General features: G+C 43.6%; 1 protein-coding gene across 1 annotated transcript in view; it reads left to right on the top strand.

The window, feature by feature from the left end:
- LOC118939598 (caM kinase-like vesicle-associated protein) overlaps positions 1-20000 on the top strand; it is a 189870-nt gene that overhangs the window by 54539 nt on the left and 115331 nt on the right. The window lies entirely within an intron of this gene.

Below are 20000 nucleotides of genomic sequence, written 5' to 3'. Positions count from 1 at the left end.
TTCAATTTAAATTATTATATAAAATTATTGCAACTAATAGAATGTTATATATATGGGGGATACAACCTTCCCAGCTCTGCAGATTCTGCTGTGAGGAGGCAGAGTCATTAGATCATTTATTTTGGTATTGTCCATATGGAGCTCGTTTTTGGTCGGAGGTCCAGGAATGGCTGAAGAATTGCAACATTTAACAAGAACTAACGCTGCACATAGCAATACTGGGTGATTTGAAAAGTCATAGTCAATCGATCAATGATATCAATTATTTTAGCAAAAATGTTTATTTTTAATTTACAATCTGTAGAAGCTTTGAGAATAGAAAGGTTCAGTACTTTTGTGAAGCATCAAAGAGCAGTTGCAAAATGTATGGCAAATAGAAATCCAAAATGGATGGTGTTGAGAGAGAGATGGGAGGGGTTGAATGGAGCTGCAGGGTGGGACTAATAACAAGATAACCAATGTAAACATACGGGGTCTGTAAAATGTATATAGGTTCAGAACTGTTGTGAAATAGCACAGTTACAAATAGAAATCAAACTGGATGGACATCAGAAATAGAGGAAGGACATAAAAACAAACAAAATATAACTATTGTGAAATAGTTTGTGTCTGTAAAATGTGTATAAGATGTATAAACTGAAGTGTTTATTGTTAATTAGTTTACTCCAATCGGGGGAGGGGGTGGTAGGGTTGGTGGGGAATAATAATAAAGGTATACTCTAAAAACAGAGTGTATGTGGTGTATATGTATGAATGTTTATACAAAAAAAGTATCTGCATGGAGGAATGGGCCAAAATACCAGCAACAGTGTGTGAAAACCTTGTGAAGACTTACAGAAAACGTTTGACCTCTGTCATTGCCAACAAAGGGTATATAACATAAGTATTGAGATAAACTTTTGTTATTGACCAAATACTTATTTTCCACCATAATTTGCAAATAAATTCATTCAAAATCCTACAATGTGATTTTCTGGATTTTTTTTCTCATTTTGTCTGTCATAGTTGAAGTGTACCTATGATGAAAATTACAGGCCTCTCTCATATTTTTAAGTGGGAGAACTTGCACAATTGGTGGCTGACTAAATACTTTTTTGCCTCACTGTATTTACCCCAAAAATATATGGGGGATTGGAAATGAGGCAGACAATTGCATTGATGGAAGCAACAATATTTTTGCAATATTAAAGCTGATCCACCCTTAGAATATATATATATATATATTTTATTTTAAACACGAAAAACTACAAGTAAATCCTAAAACATTAATAAAACATTTAAAGACATGTATAATAATGACATCATAGTGACATCTAATAATCATAATTACCTCTGACATCATCATGATATCTAATAATAATAATAATTACCTCTGACTTCATAATTACATCTAATAATAATAATTACCTCTGACATCATCATGACATCTAATATTAATAATGACCTCTGACATCTTAATGACATCTAATGATAATAAGAATTTTCCCTGACATCATAATGACGTCTAATAATAATAACCTCTGACATCATAATGACTTCTATTAATAATAACCTCTGACATCATAATGACATCTAATAATAATAATAATTACCTCTGACATCATCATGACATCTACCCAGCAGGACAGGTCAGTACACAGCAGTATTTGAATAAACATGACAAGGTGAATGTAAGAAACACACACAATTCAAATAGGCTACATGTCATATTAAACAGCATATTAACACTCTGAATAGGCTACATGTCATATTAAACAGCATATTAACACTCTGAATAGACTACATGTCATATTAAACACTCTGAATAGGCTACATGTCATATTAAACACTCTGAATAGGCTACATGTCATATTAAACACTCTGAATAGACTACATGTCATATTAAACACTCTGAATAGGCTACATGTCATATTTAAACAGCATATTAACACTCTGAATAGACTACATAGCATATTAAACACTCTGAATAGACTACATGTCATATTAAACACTCTGAATAGGCTACATGTCATATTAAACACTCTGAATAGACTACGTGTCATATTAACACTCTGAATAGACTACATGTCATATTAAACACTCTGAATAGACTACATGTCATATTAAACAGTACATAAACCCTCTGAATAGGCTACATGTCATATTAAACACTCTGAATAGACTACGTGTCATATTAACACTCTGAATAGACTACATGTCATATTAAACACTCTGAATAGACTACATGTCATATTAAACAGTACATAAACACTCTGAATAGACTACATGTCATATTAAACACTCTGAATAGACTACATGTCATATTAAATAGCATATAAACACTGAGGAGGCTACATGTCATATTAAACACTCTGAATAGGCTACATGTCATATTAACACTCTGAATAGACTACATGTCATATTAAACAGTATATAAACACTCTGAATAGACTACATGTCATATTAACACTCTGAATAGACTACATGTCATATTAAACAGTATATAAACACTCTGAATAGACTACATGTCATATTAAACAGTATATAAACACTCTGAATAGGCTACATGTCATATTAAACAGTATATAAACACTCTGAATAGACTACATGTCATATTAAACACTCTGAATAGACTACATGTCATATTAAACACTCTGAATAGGCTACATGTCATATTAACACTCTGAATAGACTACATGTCATATTAAACACTCTCAATAGACTACATGTCATATTAAACACTCTGAATAGACTACATGTCATATTAACACTCTGAATAGACTACATGTCATATTAAACACTCTGAATAGGCTACATGTCATATTAAACACTCTGAATAGACTACATGTCATATTAAACACTCTGAATAGGCTACATGTCATATTAAACACTCTGAATAGACTACATGTCATATTAAACACTCTGAATAGGCTACATGTCATATTAAACAGCATATTAACACTCTGAATAGACTACATGTCATATTAAACACTCTGAATAGACTACATGTCATATTAACACTCTGAATAGGCTACATGTCATATTAACACTCTGAATAGACTACATGTCATATTAAACACTCTGAATAGACTACATGTCATATTAAACACTCTGAATAGGCTACATGTCATATTAAACACTCTGAATAGACTACATGTCATATTAAACACTCTGAATAGGCTACATGTCATATTAAACAGCATATTAACACTCTGAATAGACTACATGTCATATTAAACACTCTGAATAGACTACATGTCATATTAACACTCTGAATAGACTACATGTCATATTAAACACTCTGAATAGGCTACATGTCATATTAAACACTCTGAATAGGCTACATGTCATATTAACACTCTGAATAGGCTACATGTCATATTAAACACTCTGAATAGGCTACATGTCATATTAAACACTCTGAATAGGCTACATGTCATATTAAACACTCTGAATAGACTACATGTCATATTAAACACTCTGAATAGGCTACATGTCATATTAACACTCTGAATAGGCTACATGTCATATTAAACACTCTGAATAGGCTACATGTCATATTAAACAGCATATACACACTCTGAATAGGCTACATGTCATATTAAACACTATAAATAGGCTACATGTCATATTACACAATCTCAATAGACTACATGTCATATTAAACACTCTGAATAGGCTACATGTCATATTAAACACTCTGAATAGACTACATAGCATATTAAACACTCTGAATAGACTACATAGCATATTTAAACAGCATATTAACACTCTGAATAGACTACATAGCATATTAAACAGCATATAGCCTAACTTCCAAGATGGTATGGCAGTGGGATGTCTGTTTTGATTGTCTTGTTGATCGATCTCAGCTGATTGATCTCAGCTATCATTGCCTCATTGCCTGCATGCGTAATGGGTCCGCGGTCAAATGACCACCCCTCATCACTGTCAAACACTTCCTAAAACACTTTCTAATCAATCTGGCCCGGGTATTCTGGAAGGATATTGACCTCATCCCGTCAGCTGAGGATACCTGGTTGCTCTTTACAAGTGCTTCCCTCACCATCTTAGATAAGCATGCCCCATTCAAAAAATGTAGAACTAAGAATAGATATAGCCCTTGGTTCCCCCCATACTTAACTGCCCTTGACCAGCACAAAAACCTCCTGTGGCATCCTGCATTAGCACCGAATAGCCCCCACGATTTGCACATTTTCAGGGAAGCCAGGAACCAATATACTCAGTCAGTTAGGAAAGCAAAGGCTAGCTTTTACAAACAGAAATTTGCATCCTGTAGCACTAATTCCAAAAAGTTTTTGGACACTACAAAGTCCATGGAGAATAAGAGAATATCCTCCCAGCTGCCCACTGCACTAAGGGATAGGAAACACTGTCACCACCGATAAATCTACGATAATCGATCATTTCAATAAGCATTTTTCCATGGCTGACCATGCTTTCCACCTGGTTACCCCGGCCAACATCTCAGCACCCCTTGCGGCAACTTGCCCAAACACCGCTTCTTCTTCACTCAAATATAGATAGCTGATGTTCTGAAAGAACTGCAAAATCTGAATCCGCACAAATCAGCTGGGCTAGACAATCTGGACCCTCTCTTTCTAAAATTATCCACCAAAATTGTTGCAACCCCTATTGCTAGCCTGTTCAACCTCTCTTTTGTATCATCTGAGATCCCCAATGATTGGAAAGCTGCCACGGTCATCCCTCTCTTCAAAGGGGGAGACACTCTAGACCCAAACTGTTGTAGACCTATATCTATCCTACCCTGCCTTTCTACGGTCTTCGAAAGATAAGTTAACAAACAGATCACCGACCACTTCGAATCCCACCGGACCTACTCCGCTATGCAATCTGGTTTCAGAGCTGGTCATGGATGCACCTCAGCAACGCTCAAGGTCCTAAACGATATCAGAACCGCCATCGATAGAAGACAGTACTGTGCAGCCGTATTCATCGACCTGGCCAAGGCTTTCGACTCTGTCAATCATCACATTCTTATTGGCAGACTAAACAGCCGTGGCTTCTCAAATGACTGCCTCAACTGGTTCACCAATTACTTCTCAGATAGAGTTCAGTGTGTCAAATTGGAGGGGCTGTTGTCTGGATCTCTGGCAGTCTCTATGGGGGTGCCACAGGGTTCAATTCTCAGGCCGACTCTTTTCTCTGTGTATATCAATGATGTCGCTCTTGCTGCTGCTGATACTCTGCTCCACCTATACGCAGACAACACCATTCTGTATACATCTGGCCCTTCTTTGGACACTGTGTTAACTAACCTCCAGACGAGCTTCAATGCCATACAACTCTCCTTCCGTAATTCCAACTGCTTTTAAATACTAGTAAAACTAAGTGCATGCTCTTCAACCGATCGCTGCCCGCACCCGCATGCCCGATCAGCTTCACTACTCTGGACGGTTGTGACTTAGAATATGTGGACTACTACAAATACCTAGGTGCCTGGTTAGACTGTAAACTCTCCTTCCAGACTCACATTAAACATCTCCAATCCAAAATTAAATCTAGAACCGGCTTCCTATTTCGCAACAAAGCCTCCTTCAGTCATGCCTCCAAATATTCCCTCGTAAAACTGACTATCTTGCCGATCCTTGACTTCAGCGATGTCATTTACGAAATAGCCTCCAACACTCTACTCAGCAAACTGGATGTAGTTTATTACAGTGCCATCCGTTTTGTCACCAAAGCCCCATATACTACCCACCACTGCAACCTGTATGCTCTCGTTGGCTGGCCCTCGCTTCATATTTGTCGCCAAACCCACTGGCTCCAGGTCATCTACAAGCCCCACCTTATCTCAGCTCACTGGTCACCATAGCAACACCCACCCATACCACGCACTCCAGCAGGTATATCTCACTGGTCATCCCCGAAGCCAACACTTGCTTTACCCGACTTTCCTTCCAGTTCTCTGCTGCCAATGACTGGAACGAATTGCAGAAATCTCTGAAGCTGGAGTCTTATATCTCCCTCTCTAACTTTAAGCATCAGCTGTCAGAGCAGCTTACCTGTACACAGCCAATCTGTAAATAGCCCACCCAACTACCTCATCCCCATATTATTACTTACCCTCTTGCTCTTTTGCACCCCAGTATCTCTACTTGCACATCATCATCTGCACATCTATCACTCCAATATTATAATGCTAAATTGTAATTATTTCGCCTCTATGGCCAATTTATTGTCTTCCTCCCTACTCTTCTACATTTGCACACACTGTATATAGATTTTTCCATTGTGATGTTGACTGTACGTTTGTTTATATGTAACTCTGTGTTGTTGTTTGTGTCAAACTGCTTTGCTTTATCTTGTCCAGGTCGCTGTTGTAAATAAGAACTTTTTGTCAACTGGCCTACCTGGTTAAATAAAGGTGATCTGGCCTACCTGGTTAAATAAAGGTGATCTGGCCTACCTGGTTAAATAAAGGTGAAATAAATGTAAAATAAACACTCTGAATAGACTACATATCTTATTAAACAGCATATTAACAGTCTAAATAGGTCAGGAGCCAGACAGGGAGTCTAACTAAATGAATTATTGAGGCTATATTATTTCAGTTGTTTCAATGCTATAGTCTACAAAGAAATACATTGTGAAGCTTTTGGGACTGAGACACAATAGGCTGGTAGGGACATACAGCACTCAGCATTTAAAAAACATTTAGTTGGATTAAACCATTATAGTCAGTACATTGTACATATAGGCTGTGACTTACATAGAATTAAATACAAATTAAATGAAAAATCACTAATTAGTGCTTTTGAATTCAATTTTTGAATACATTTTTAGAAACAGGAGTTTGGCCTGTCTGGAGCTTCAGGCTCATGGAGAGACGGCCAGTGTCTTCAGGCTCATGTGATGGAACCTGGAGAGACGGCCAGTGTCTTCAGGCTCATGAGATGGTTCCTGGAGAGACTGCCATTGTCTTCAGGCTCATGGAGAGGCGGCCAGTGTCTTCAGGCTCATGTGATGGTACCTGGAGAGACGGCCAGTGTCTTCAGGCTCATGTGATGGAACCTGGAGAGGCGGCCAGTGTCTTCAGGCTCATGTGATGGTACCTGGAGAGACGGCCAGTGTCTTCAGGCTCATGTGATGGAACCTGGAGAGGCGGCCAGTGTCTTCAGGCTCATGTGATGGTACCTGGAGAGCCAGCCAGTGTCATCAGGCTCATGTGATGGAACCTGGAGAGATGGCCAGTGTCTTCAGGCTCATGTGATGGTACATTGATAGCCTGCCAGTGTCTTCAGGCTCATGGAGAGATGGCCAGTGTCATCAGGCTCATGTGATGGAACCTGGAGAGACAGCCAGTGTCTTCAGGCTCATGTAATGGAACCTGGAGAGCTGGCCAGTGTCTTCAGACTCATGTGATGGTACATGGATAGACGGCCAGTGTCTTCAGGCTCATGTGATGGTACCTGGAGATACGGCCAGTGTCTTCAGGCTCATGTGATGGTACCTGGAGAGACAGCCAGTGTCTTCAGACTCATGTCATGGTACCTGGAGAGGCGGCCAATGTCTTCAGGCTCATGTGATGGTACCTGGAGAGCCTGCCAGTGTCTTCAGGCTCATGTGATGGTTCCTGGAGAGACGGCCAGTGTCTTCAGACTCATATGATGGAACCTGGAGAGCCTGCCAGTGTCTTCAGACTCATGTGATGGTACCTGGAGAGACGGCCAGTGTCTTCAGACTCATGTGATGGTACCTGGAGAGACAACCAGTGTCTTCAGGCTCATGTAATGGTACCTGGAGAGCCGGCCAGCAGCGGAGAATATCCTCTCCACACTTACAGAGCCATTTGGGATGATAAACACCCTTCAGGCCACTCTCGCTCTGCACTCCAGTCAAATTGGGATCTCTCCTCTCCAGCAAAATTGGGATCTCTTCTCTCAAGTCAAATTGGGATCTCTCCAAAACCAGCTCCACTCAAATACTCTGCTGTCGGCCTCCTTTGTCTCCTTGATCCTTCCCCAGATGAACTACAGAGTTAGGACCTCATGACCCTTCCCCAGATAAACTAGAGTCGGGACCTCATGACCCTTCCCCAGATGAACTACAGAGTCAGGACCTCATGACCCTTCCCCAGATGAACTAGAGTCAGGACCTCATGACCCTTCCCCAGATGAACTACAGAGTCAGGACCTCATGACCCTTCCCCAGATGAACTACAGAGTCAGGACCTCATGACCCTTCCCCAGATGAACTACAGAGTCAGGACCTCATGACACTTCCTCAGATGAACTTGAGTCAGGACCTCATGACCCTGCCCCAGATGAACTACAGAGTCAGGACCTCAGTTTAATGATCATGACCCTATATAATACTTTTTTATAGCCGTGAATTAGTTTTGAACGGGGACTGTGAAGAGACCCCTGGTGGCATGTCTTGTGGGGTATATATATGGGTGTCTGATCTAAATGTTATTTGATTATGAAGAAAGACAGACGTCAGGAGTTTTTCTCAGTAGGGGGTAGACGACCTGAGTATGCAAGGCCTGACACGAACACACGTACACTCAGTAGAAATAGACTTCCTCTCGCTGTGAGACTCGAAGTGGCGAGAGATAGCGTGGCGAGAGACAGCGTGGCGAGAGACAGTGTGGCGAGAGACAGCGTGGCGAGAGACAGCGTGGCGAGAGATAGCGTGGCGAGAGATAGCGTGGCGAGAGACGGCGTGGCGAGAGACGGCGTGGCAAGAGACAGCGTGGCGAGAGACGGCGTGTGTGATTTCTGGCTTTGGCACTTCATCACCCTTTAAAGTGACACAGGTAACGTGTATATACACATAGACACACACACATATACACACACATATACACACATATACACACACATATACACACACATATACACACACATACATACACACACACATATACACACATATACACACATATACACACACATATACACACACATATACACACATATACACACACATATACACACACATACATACACACACACATATACACACACACATACATACACACATACATACACACACACACACACAGACATATACACACACACACTTCTGTTAACCTCAGAATCCCAAAACACCCTAACACACACACACACACACACACACACACACACACACACACACACATAAACTTCTGTTAACCTCAGAATCACAACACACCTTAACACCCACGCACACTTTCCCTTCTCTGACATTGGGGACCCTGGGGAGTTGAGCGCTCTGTCACACTAACTGCCCTGTTAACGTGATAACCACACACACACACTTAGACACACACACACACACACACACACACACACACACACACACACACACACACACACACACACACACACACACACACACGGTGCAAGACTGTGAAACTAGAAAAAATATTATTTGTTTATTTGGATCCCCATGAGCTTTTGCAGAGGCAGTGCCTATTCCCCCTGTGGTCCACAAGAACACTAAACATGGCGGGTGTCAACAACGACACGGACAGTCGCATTTAAAATACAAAATATATACAAACAGTAAACAACAATACAAACAATCAACTAAAAACAAAATAGTGTTTGTGCGTGTTCCCTCATAGTACTCACTGTTCCATGAGATGTTTTAAGTATTTATTTAACGAGGCAAGTCAGTTAAAATAACAAATTCTTATTTAGAAATGACAGCCTACTGGGGGAACTGCCTCGTTCAAGGGGCAGGACGACAGATGATCAGCATTTAGACAGTACAGATTAATAAACCAGGTCTGTTTGTGATCCAGTGACATATGTAGATGGATCCAGCTTCCTTGCAGATCTTTTTGAGCAGTTTGCACATTCGGATCAAAATGACTGTTCATTAATATCATCAATCCTTTTTCAGTCTCTTTGCCTATGGGAGAAATATATCTCCTTTTGCCAGCCAACTTCATCTAGGTTTCCTGGCAACAATATATATTATATTCCTTCTCTTTTATCCAGGGAAATACTGATTGTGTTTTCTTATTATCTGCTAAGCCATTACAATTATAACTGGCTATACTTATTTCACTGTTTACCATGTTGAGATACAAAATCTCCCCTCATCCCAAAACCTCCCCTCATCCCAAAACCTCCCCTCATCCCAAAACCTCCCCTCATCCCAAAACCTCCCCTCATCCCAAAACCTCACCTCATCCCAAAACCTTCCCTCATCCCAAAACCTCCCCTCATCCCAAAACCTACCCAATACCCTCACCATACCCCACCATACCTCACCCCCCCTCACCATACCCCACCATACCTCACCCCCCCTCACCATACCCCAACATACCCCACCCACCTCACCATATCGCACCATACCCCACCCCCCTCACCAGATCCCACCATACCCCACCATACCCCACCCCCCTCACCATATCCCTCACCATACCCCACCAAACCTCACCCCCCTCACCATACCCCACCCCCCCCTCACCATACCTCACCATACCCCCCCTCACCATACCCCACCATAGCCCCCTCACCATACCCCACCATACCTCACCCCCCCTCACCATACCCCACCATACCTCACCACCCCTCACCATACCCCACCATACCTCACCACCCCTCACCATAACCCACCATACCTCACCCCCCCTCACCATACCCCACCATACCTCACCCCCCCTCACCATACCCCACCATACCCCACCCACCTCACCATATCCAACCATACCCCACCCACCTCACCATATCCCACCATACCCCACCATACCCCACCCCCCTCACCATATCCCACCATACCCCACCAAACCTCACCCCCTCACCATACCCCACCCCCCCTCACCATATCCCACCATACCCCACCACCCCTCACCATACACCACCCCCCCTCACCATACCCCACCATACCTCACCATACCCCACCCTATCCCACCCCCCCTTCACCATACCCACCCACCCCACCATACCTCACCCCCCCCTCACCGTTCATATAACCCCTAGTTCATATAATCCCTAGTTCATATAACCCCTAGTTCTAATGCCTCCATATAACCCCTAGTTCTAATGTCTCCATATAACCCCTAGTTCATATAACCCCTAGTTCTAATGCCTCCATGATATTCCTAATTTCTCTAAGTGCGTGAAGGTGGTGATTTCCTTTACGGTCCATTGAGGTATTTGAAACAGTCTCCTACCATCTCCTACCATAATAATAGAGTCTAGTGTTGCTAGGTCTTTCTTTGCTGTTGTAACGATCGTCGTTGGAATGAGACCAAAGCGCAGCGTGGTATGTGTCCATGTTAATATTTAATGAATCAACTGAACACTGAAAATGCAAAATAACAACGTGAACGACAGAAACTAAAACGAAACAGTTCTGTCTGGTGCAGACACACAACAGAAAATAAACACCCACAACCAAAATGGGAAAAACAGGCTACCTAAGTATGATTCTCAATCAGAGACAACGAGCGACACCTGCCTCTGATTGAGAACCATACCAGGCCAAACACATAAACACAACATAGAAAAAAGAACATAGACTACCCACCCCAACTCATGCCCTGACCATACTAAAACAAAGACATAACAAAGGAACTGAGGTCAGAACGTGACAGCTGTACTTGACCCTATTACCAGACAGTAATCAAGATGGGACAAGACCACAGCCTGAACAACTAGTACAGTTGATTTGTATGTAAAAATAAAAACACAGAACATCTTATATAACAGACTAACCCCTCCCCATCTTCACAATGTGACGGCCCCACCCTACTCTGTCTACTGGGTTTTGCTGTGCTTACTTCCTGCCGGAGATTGGTGGGTGGAGGAGGAGAGGTGGGCGGAGGAGGAGGAGGAGAGGTGGGCGGAGGAGGAGGAGGAGAGGTGGGCGGAGGAGGAGAAGAGGTGGGCAGAGTAGGAGATTATTGGGTGGAGGAGGAGAGGTGGGCGGAGGACGAAATGTGTCGGAGCAGGATAGTTGGGCGTAGAAGAATAGGTGGGCGGAGAATTGGAGAGGTGGACGGAGTTGGAGAGGTGGGCGGAGCTGGAGAGTTGGGCGGAGGAGGATAGGTGGGCGGAGCAGGAGAGGTGGGCGGAAGAGGAGAGGTGGGCGGAGGAGGACAGGTGGGCGGAGTAGGAGAGGTGGGCAGAGCTGGTGAGGTGGGCGGAGTTGGAGAGGTGGGCGGAGCTGGTGAGGTGGGCGGAGTTGGAGAGGTGAGCGGAGTTGGAGAGGTGGGCGGAGCAGGAGAGGTGGGCGGAGCTGGTGAGGTGGGCGGAGTTGGAGAGGTGGGCGGAGTAGGATAGGTGGGCGGAGCAGGATAGGTGGGCGGAGCTGGGAGAGTTGTCAGTGCTGATGGGGCACACCTGTGTAAGCTCAGCTGTGGCATAAAGCCACTGTTTCCCCATTCAGCAAGAGATTCCTCTCTCCATGCATACCTTTGGTTATTTTGTTGTGGTTTTGGCAGTTGACGCCTAATTTCCTGACCTTCATGCCTCATCTGATTATTGTTGTGAGTGTTTACTTTATTTCTGGAATAAATTCATTTACTTATTCCTTTACTCAGTGTGGAGTTTCCCATTGTTACAATCTTGAGCCATGTTGTAACAACAACAACTTTGTCAATATGACTTGACCATCCAATGTTCCTCAACTTTCTTAACGGTCGCAACTTTTATACTGGGAAACTCCACAATGAGTAAAGGAATAACTATCTGACAACTCCAGTTGAGGTTTAGGTCCTAGAGAAGGTTTTGAACCAAATGCTTTTAGGTGTAGATGTGTATTTAAAACCAGTTTATTATTGATCACCCGTTCTGATACGGACTGTAACTCCTCATTCAAACTTTGTGAGCTCACTGGCTTTGGCTGCCAACATGTAGAGTGTGGAATCATCAACATAGTCGTTCTAGCTTTGCGTAAGACCAGTGACAAATCATTAGTAGAAATAGAGAATAGTAACGGCCCTAGGAAACTGCCCTGAGGGACACCACACTGTACGTATCTGATGTTAGAGAAGCTTCCATTGAAGAACACTGTATTCTATTGGATAAACTCTCCAACCATGTGATGACAGGTGATGTAAAGCCATAGCAAGTGTGTTTCTTCAATAATAATTGATAATCAATAACATCAAAGGCTGCACTGAAATGTAACAAAACAGCTTCAACTGTCACCCTATTATCCGATTATTCTATTAACCAATCATCTGTCACCTGAGTCGGTGCAGTACAAGTTGAGTGCCCATCTCTATATGCATGCTGAAAGTCCTTAGTTGACTTGTTCACAATTCTCTCCATCAGTTTACTAAGAACAGACTGCAAACTGATTGGTCGGCTGAGGGCAAGAAAATGGTGCTTTACTCTTTTTAGGCAGTGGAATTCCTTTAGCTTCCTTCCACGCCTGTGGACACACAGTCCTTTAGGCTTCAGTTAAAGATATAGCAGAATAGGGTGGCAATAGTCTGCTATCATTCTCAATAGTTTACCATCTAGGTTGTCTATATCTAGTGGCAATAGTCTGCTATCATTCTCAATAGTTTCTCTGTTGACATTGAGACTGGACAGAGGAACTCTGCCTAGAAGGCCAGCATCCCGGAGTCGCCTCTTCACTGTTGACGTGGAGACTGGACAGAGGAACTCTGCCTAGAAGGCCAGCATTCCGGAGTCACCTCTTCTCTGTTGACGTTGAGACTGGACAGAGGAACTCTGCCTAGAAGGCCAGCATCACGGAGTCACCTCTTCACTGTTGACGTTGAGACTGGACAGAGGAACTCTGCTTAGAAGGCCAGCATCCCGGAGTTGCCTCTTCACTGTTGACGTTGAGACTGGACAGAGGAACTCTGCCTAGAAGGCCAGCATTCCAGAGTCACCTCTTCTCTGTTGATGTTGACTTAGTTCTGACTACAAGTCTCTTTCATGATATCCACCTCTCCCTGGGAAAACTGCAGATTGCTCTTAAGGTCTTGGACTTCTCTGATCAGATCATCCATTCTTTTGTTAGTTGAGTCCACCAGTAATTGGACAAAGCTCTTGATGCTATTTTCCTATCACCGTAACAATTGCTTATAGACATCTTGTTAGTGCTTAAAAAGATAAGCCACCGGTGAGAGTGAAACACTGTTGTCTCCATTACTCCATTACCTTTAACATGATGGTAGCAACATAGGCTAATGCTGGTACTTCACTCAATTTCCAAACAGCACAGCAACAAACAGCAGGAATTTAAACATCCACAAGCCTGGGACTATCCGCAGTCCCAGCCACAAGGGCTAACCGCGTTGCGGGCTGTTTTCAAACTGTCAAGGAAACCTGGCTAGCTTGATAGTTAGCAGCTAGGCTAGGTGCCTTGCCAAGCAGCAGCTCTTCAGACTTTCGGGTTTGGCAGATAGTAGGGGTTGTCTGAGGGGTTGTCTTTCACACTTTGTGCTGCTCTCACCTGCACTGTCTCCCTCACCGTCTCCCTCACCGTCTCCATCACTGTCTACCTGTCTCTCTCACGGTCTCCCTCAGTGTCTCCCAATCTCATTCAAGTCACTTTGCATTGACATAGTCTGTAGAATGTGTAGTGCAAGTACTAGGTAGCATCTCCACACATACACGTTTGATATTACTATCCTTGTAGGGACCGATACCCCTAACTCTAAACCTAAACCCTAACTCTAACTCTAACTCTAAACCTAATCCTAACCTTTAACACTAACTCTAAACCTAATCCTCACCTGTAACACTAACTCTAAACCTAATCCTAATCTCTAACCCTAACTCTAAACCTAACTCTAAACCTAACCCCTAACTCTAAACCTAACTCTAAACCTAACCCCTAACTCTAAACCTAACCCCTAACCTCTAACTCTAAACATAACCCCTAACCCTAACCACTAACCACTAATCCCTAACTCTAAACCTAACCCCTAACCCCTAACTCTAAACCTAACCCCTAACCCCTAACTCTAAACCTAACCCCTAACCCCTAACTCTAAACCTAACCCCTAACTCTAAACCTAAACCCTAACCCATAACTCTAAACCTAACCCCTAACCCCTAACCCTAACTCTAAACCTAACCCCTAACTCTAAACCTAAACCCTAACCCCTAACTCTAAACCTAACCCCTAACCCCTAACAATAACTCTAAACCTAACCCCTAACTCTAAACCTAACCCCTAACCCCTAACTCTAAACCTAACCCCTAACCCATAACTCTAAACCTAACCCCTAACCCCTAACTCTAAACCTAACCCCTAACCCCTAACTCTAAACCTAACCCCTAACCCTAACTCTAAACCTAAACCCTAACCCCTAATCTTAAAATAGCCTTTGTCCTTGTGGGGACGTGAGAAATGTCACCACGAGGGAGAATTTTCAATGTTTTACTCTCCTTGTAGGGACTTTGGGGGATTTCAGGTACCCAGGAGGATAGTAATACACACACACACACACACACACACACACACACACACACATTACTCCAATCTCATCTGCTAGGATTACTATATTCTGGCTGATGGCCACACCATGACCAACGTAATAGTCTGAAATGTAGGTTTCAGTAGGCCATCGTCCCCTTCCCCTAACACACACACAAAAACTCTCTCTCACACACACGCACACTCTCTCACACGCACACTCTCTCTCACACACACACACTCTCTCACACACACACCCTCTCACACACGCATCCTCTTACACACACACACACACACACAAAAACTCTCTCTCTCACATACACACACCCTCTCACACACACACACTCTCTCTCACACGCACACTCTCTCTCACACGCACACTCTCTCTCACACACATACACTCTCTCACACACACACTCACATACCTCCCTCAATCCCTCCATCCCAGCACCAGCAATCTGGATTAGGGAAAGAGATGAGAGATTAGGGCCAGCGGTGGGATTATATGCTGGTCTGATGCCTCGCCCCTAAATCTCAACCCTCTCCTCACTGGGCTAACACCGGCTGATTCAACGTTGTTGCCACGTCATTTCGGTTAAACCAACATAGAATAGACATTGAATTGACTCATTTGCCCGGTGAGTCTATATGTCGCTGACATCTATCTACCTTCTCCTTGTGTGTGAGTGTCTTTATTGTTCATGCTATATAACCCAACGGATAGATTCAGCCACACATTATTGGTCAGATTATCCAGGAGTTAAAGCAGTGATCACAACAATCCACGGCTAGATGGAGTCTCCACACCTAAGGAGCCTCAAGGAGCCTCAAGGACCTTGAAGCAACAACTTCCCTAGCAGGGCAGCGATCGGTTGAATAGCATGCATTTAGTTTTACTTGCGTTTAAGAGCAGTTAGAGGCCACAGAAAGAGTGTTGTGTGGCATTGAAGCTCATCTGGAGGTTAGTTAACACTGTGTCCAAAGAAGGGCCAGATGTATATAGAATGGTGTCGTCTGCGTAGAGGTGGATCAGAGAATCACCAGCAGCAAGAGCGACATCATTGATGTTTACAGAGAAGAGAGTCGGCCCGAGAATTTAACCCTGTGGCACCCCCATAGACTGCCAGAGGTCCGGACAACAGGCCCTCCGATTTGACACACTGAACTCTATCAGAGAAGTATTTGGTGAACCAGGTGAGGCAATCATTTGAGAAACCAAGGCTGTTGAGTCTGCCAATAAGAATGTTGTGATTGACAGAGTCGAAAGCCTTGGTCAGGTTGATGAATACGGCTGCACAGTAATGTCTCTTATCGATGGTGGTTCTGATATTGTTTAGGACTTTGAGCGTGGCTGAGGTGCACCCATGACCAGCTCAGAAAACCAGATGCCACCAGAAGCCATCTGATGCTCTGATAGGCTACTACCAGGTCCTCCACAAGACCAGGAAGTAGTATAAGACTTGTTTTAACCACTTGGTGGACACTGCTACAGTAAGTGCTTTCTTTCTCCACAAGTAGATGGCAAAAGCAAAAGGATAAACCCCAGTTGGCCTTCTGAGAGCAACTAGTGTTGGAAGTGGCTGGGGCCCCAAAAGGATAAACCCCAGTTGGCCTTCTGAGAGCAACTAGTGTTGGAAGTGGCTGGGGCCCCAAAGGGATAAACCCCAGTTGGCCTTCTGAGAGCAACTAGTGTTGGAAGTGGCTGGGGCCCCAAAGGGATAAACCCCAGTTGGCCTTCTGAGAGCAACTAGTGTTGGAAGTGGCTGGGGCCCCAAAAGGATAAACCCCAGTTGGCCTTCTGAGAGCAACTAGTGTTGGAAGTGGCTGGGGCCCCAAAAGGATAAACCCCAGTTGGCCTTCTGAGAGCAACTAGTGTTGGAAGTGGCTGGGGCCCCAAAAGGATAAACCCCAGTTGGCCTTCTGAGAGCAACTAGTGTTGGAAGTGGCTGGGGCCCCAAAAGGATAAACCCCAGTTGGCCTTCTGAGAGCAACTAGTGTTGGAAGTGGCTGGGGCCCCAAAAGGATAAACCCCAGTTGGCCTTCTGAGAGCAACTAGTGTTGGAAATGGCTGAATTTGGGGCCCCAAAGCAACCTCACAACCATCACACGATGATCTTATTTTACAGACATATGCCACTTTGGAGAGGTTTAGGGACACTTGGAAACATTTTGTGGCCACACCTGACACCACTTACTAAACCATCTGCCCATTTCTATTTGTTAGGTCTAACAATCCCATTTATTTCCCCTGATATTGTTCACATGTTGTGGAAGCCATCTGATGTTTTTCCAGCTCTGGGCATCAATAATTCACATATAGCTTGTCAATGAAAGATGACTTTCAAAATAAAACTACAAAAAAACTGTTATTTTGTGTGTACTTGATATTGTGTATTCTAAACTATGTAACTCCTATCTGTCTAGTCCATTTCCTCATCATCTCCCAGTTGTCTTCTTTTCAAATGTTCCATGGTTTTGTATGTCAGAATCATATAATTACACATGAAAAGCAGTTACTTTTGGGTATGTCTATTTAGGCAGAAATCTACATTTTGCCATTACATTTAAGAGGATTTATCCAATGAGAGCTGTGTCCCTGACTGACTGGGAGGAAGTTATCCAATGAGAGCTGTGTCCCTGACTGACTGGGAGGAAGTTATCCAATGAGAGCTGTGTCAATGACTGACTGGGAGGAAGTTATCCAATGAGAGCTGTGTCACTGACTTACTGGGAGGAAGTTATCCAATGAGAACTGTGTCACTGACTGACTGGGAAGAAGTTATCCAATGAGAACTGTGTCACTGACACTACACTGGGAGGAAGTTATCCAATGAGAACTGTGTCACTGACACTACACTGGGAGGAAGTTATCCAATGAGAACTGTGTCACTGACACTACACTGTGAGGCAGTTATCCAATGAGAGCTGTGTCCCTGACACTACACTGGGAGGAAGTTATCCAATGAGAGCTGTGTCACTGACACTACACTGGGAGGAAGTTATCCCTAGATACTGGAAGGAAGTTTCCCTGGCCTAGATAATTATCTAATATCAATTTAGACTTTTATCGTCCTCATGGTTTAGGTTTGTATTGGACTAAGGGAAACTGATCAGTGGTGTCAGAGGAGATGGGATTTAGGATCAAGACTTTCTAACCTATAAGACCAGGGGCTTACTGACATGATCCCAAGATGGAGGCTGGGGTTAGGATTGAGACTTTCTAACCTATAAGACCAGGGGCTTACTGACATGATCCCAAGATGGAGGCTGGGGTTAGGATAGAGACGTTCTAACCTATAAGACCAGGGGCTTACTGACATGATCCCAAGATGGAGGCTGGGGTTAGGATCGAGACTTTCTAACCTATAAGACCAGGGGCTTACTGACATGATCCCAAGGTGGAGGCTGGGGTTAGGATCGAGACTTTCTAACCTATAAGACCAGGGGCTTACTGACATGATCCCAGGATGGAGGCTGGGGTTAGGATAGAGACTTTCTAACCTATAAGACCAGGGGCTTACTGACGTGATCCCAAGATGGAGGCTGGGGTTAGGATCAAGACTTTCTAACCAATAAGACCAGGGGCTTACTGACATGGTCCCAGGATGGAGGCTGGGGTTAGGATCGAGACTTTCTAACCTATAAGACCAGGGGCTTACTGACGTGATCCCAAGATGGAGGCTGGGGTTAGGATCGAGACTTTCTAACCTATAAGACCAGGGGCTTACTGACGTGATCCTAAGATGGAGGGTCAGTAGAATTAGAATGGATTAGAATCCTAGATAGAATTAGAATTAGAATGAATTAGAATCATTGATAGAAGTAGAATTAGAATGAATTAGAATCATTGATAGAAATAGAATTAGAATGAATTCGAATCATTGATAGAAGTAGAATTAGAATTAATTAGAATCATTGATAGAAGTAGAATTCTAATTCTATGGGTGGGCAGAATCCTTTGGGTGATGATGTCACAGCTGGTTTCTTTTCAATATGGGGACTTCAACCTCCTGGATAAAGAGATTGGTTGGGTTTGGTGACTTCAACCTCCTGGATAGAGAGATTGGTTGGGTTCGGGGACTTCAACCTCTTGGATACAGAGATTGGTTAGGTTCGTGTACTTCAACCTCTTGGATAGAGAGATTGGTTGGGTTCGGGGACTTCAACCTCTTGGACAGAGAGATTGGTTGGGTTTGGGGACTTTAACCTCTTGGACAGAGAGATTGGTTGGGTTCGGGGACTTTAACCTCTTGGACAGAGAGATTGGTTGGGTTTGGGGACTTTAACCTCTTGGACAGAGAGATTGTTTGGGTTTGGGGACTTTAACCTCTTGGACATAGAGATTGGTTGGGTTTGGGGACTTTAACCTCTTGGACAGAGAGATTGGTTGGGTTTGGGGACTTTAACCTCTTGGACAGAGAGATTGGTTGGGTTCGGGGACTTCAACCCCTTGGACAGAGAGATTGGTTGGGTTTGGGGACTTTAACCTCTTGGACAGAGAGATTGTTTGGGTTTCGGGACTTTAACCTCTTGGACATAGAGATTGGTTGGGTTCAGGGACTTCAACCTATTGGACAGAGAGATTGGTTGGGTTTGGGGACTTCAACCTCTTTGACAGAGAGATTGGTTGGGTTTGGGGACTTCAACCTCTTGGA

The sequence above is a fragment of the Oncorhynchus mykiss genome, chromosome 16, assembly GCF_013265735.2.
Source record: "Oncorhynchus mykiss isolate Arlee chromosome 16, USDA_OmykA_1.1, whole genome shotgun sequence".
NCBI classification, from domain to species: Eukaryota; Metazoa; Chordata; class Actinopteri; order Salmoniformes; family Salmonidae; genus Oncorhynchus; species Oncorhynchus mykiss.
The sequence above is the reverse complement of the archived record's forward strand: the minus strand, read 5'-3'. Positions and strand labels throughout refer to the sequence as shown.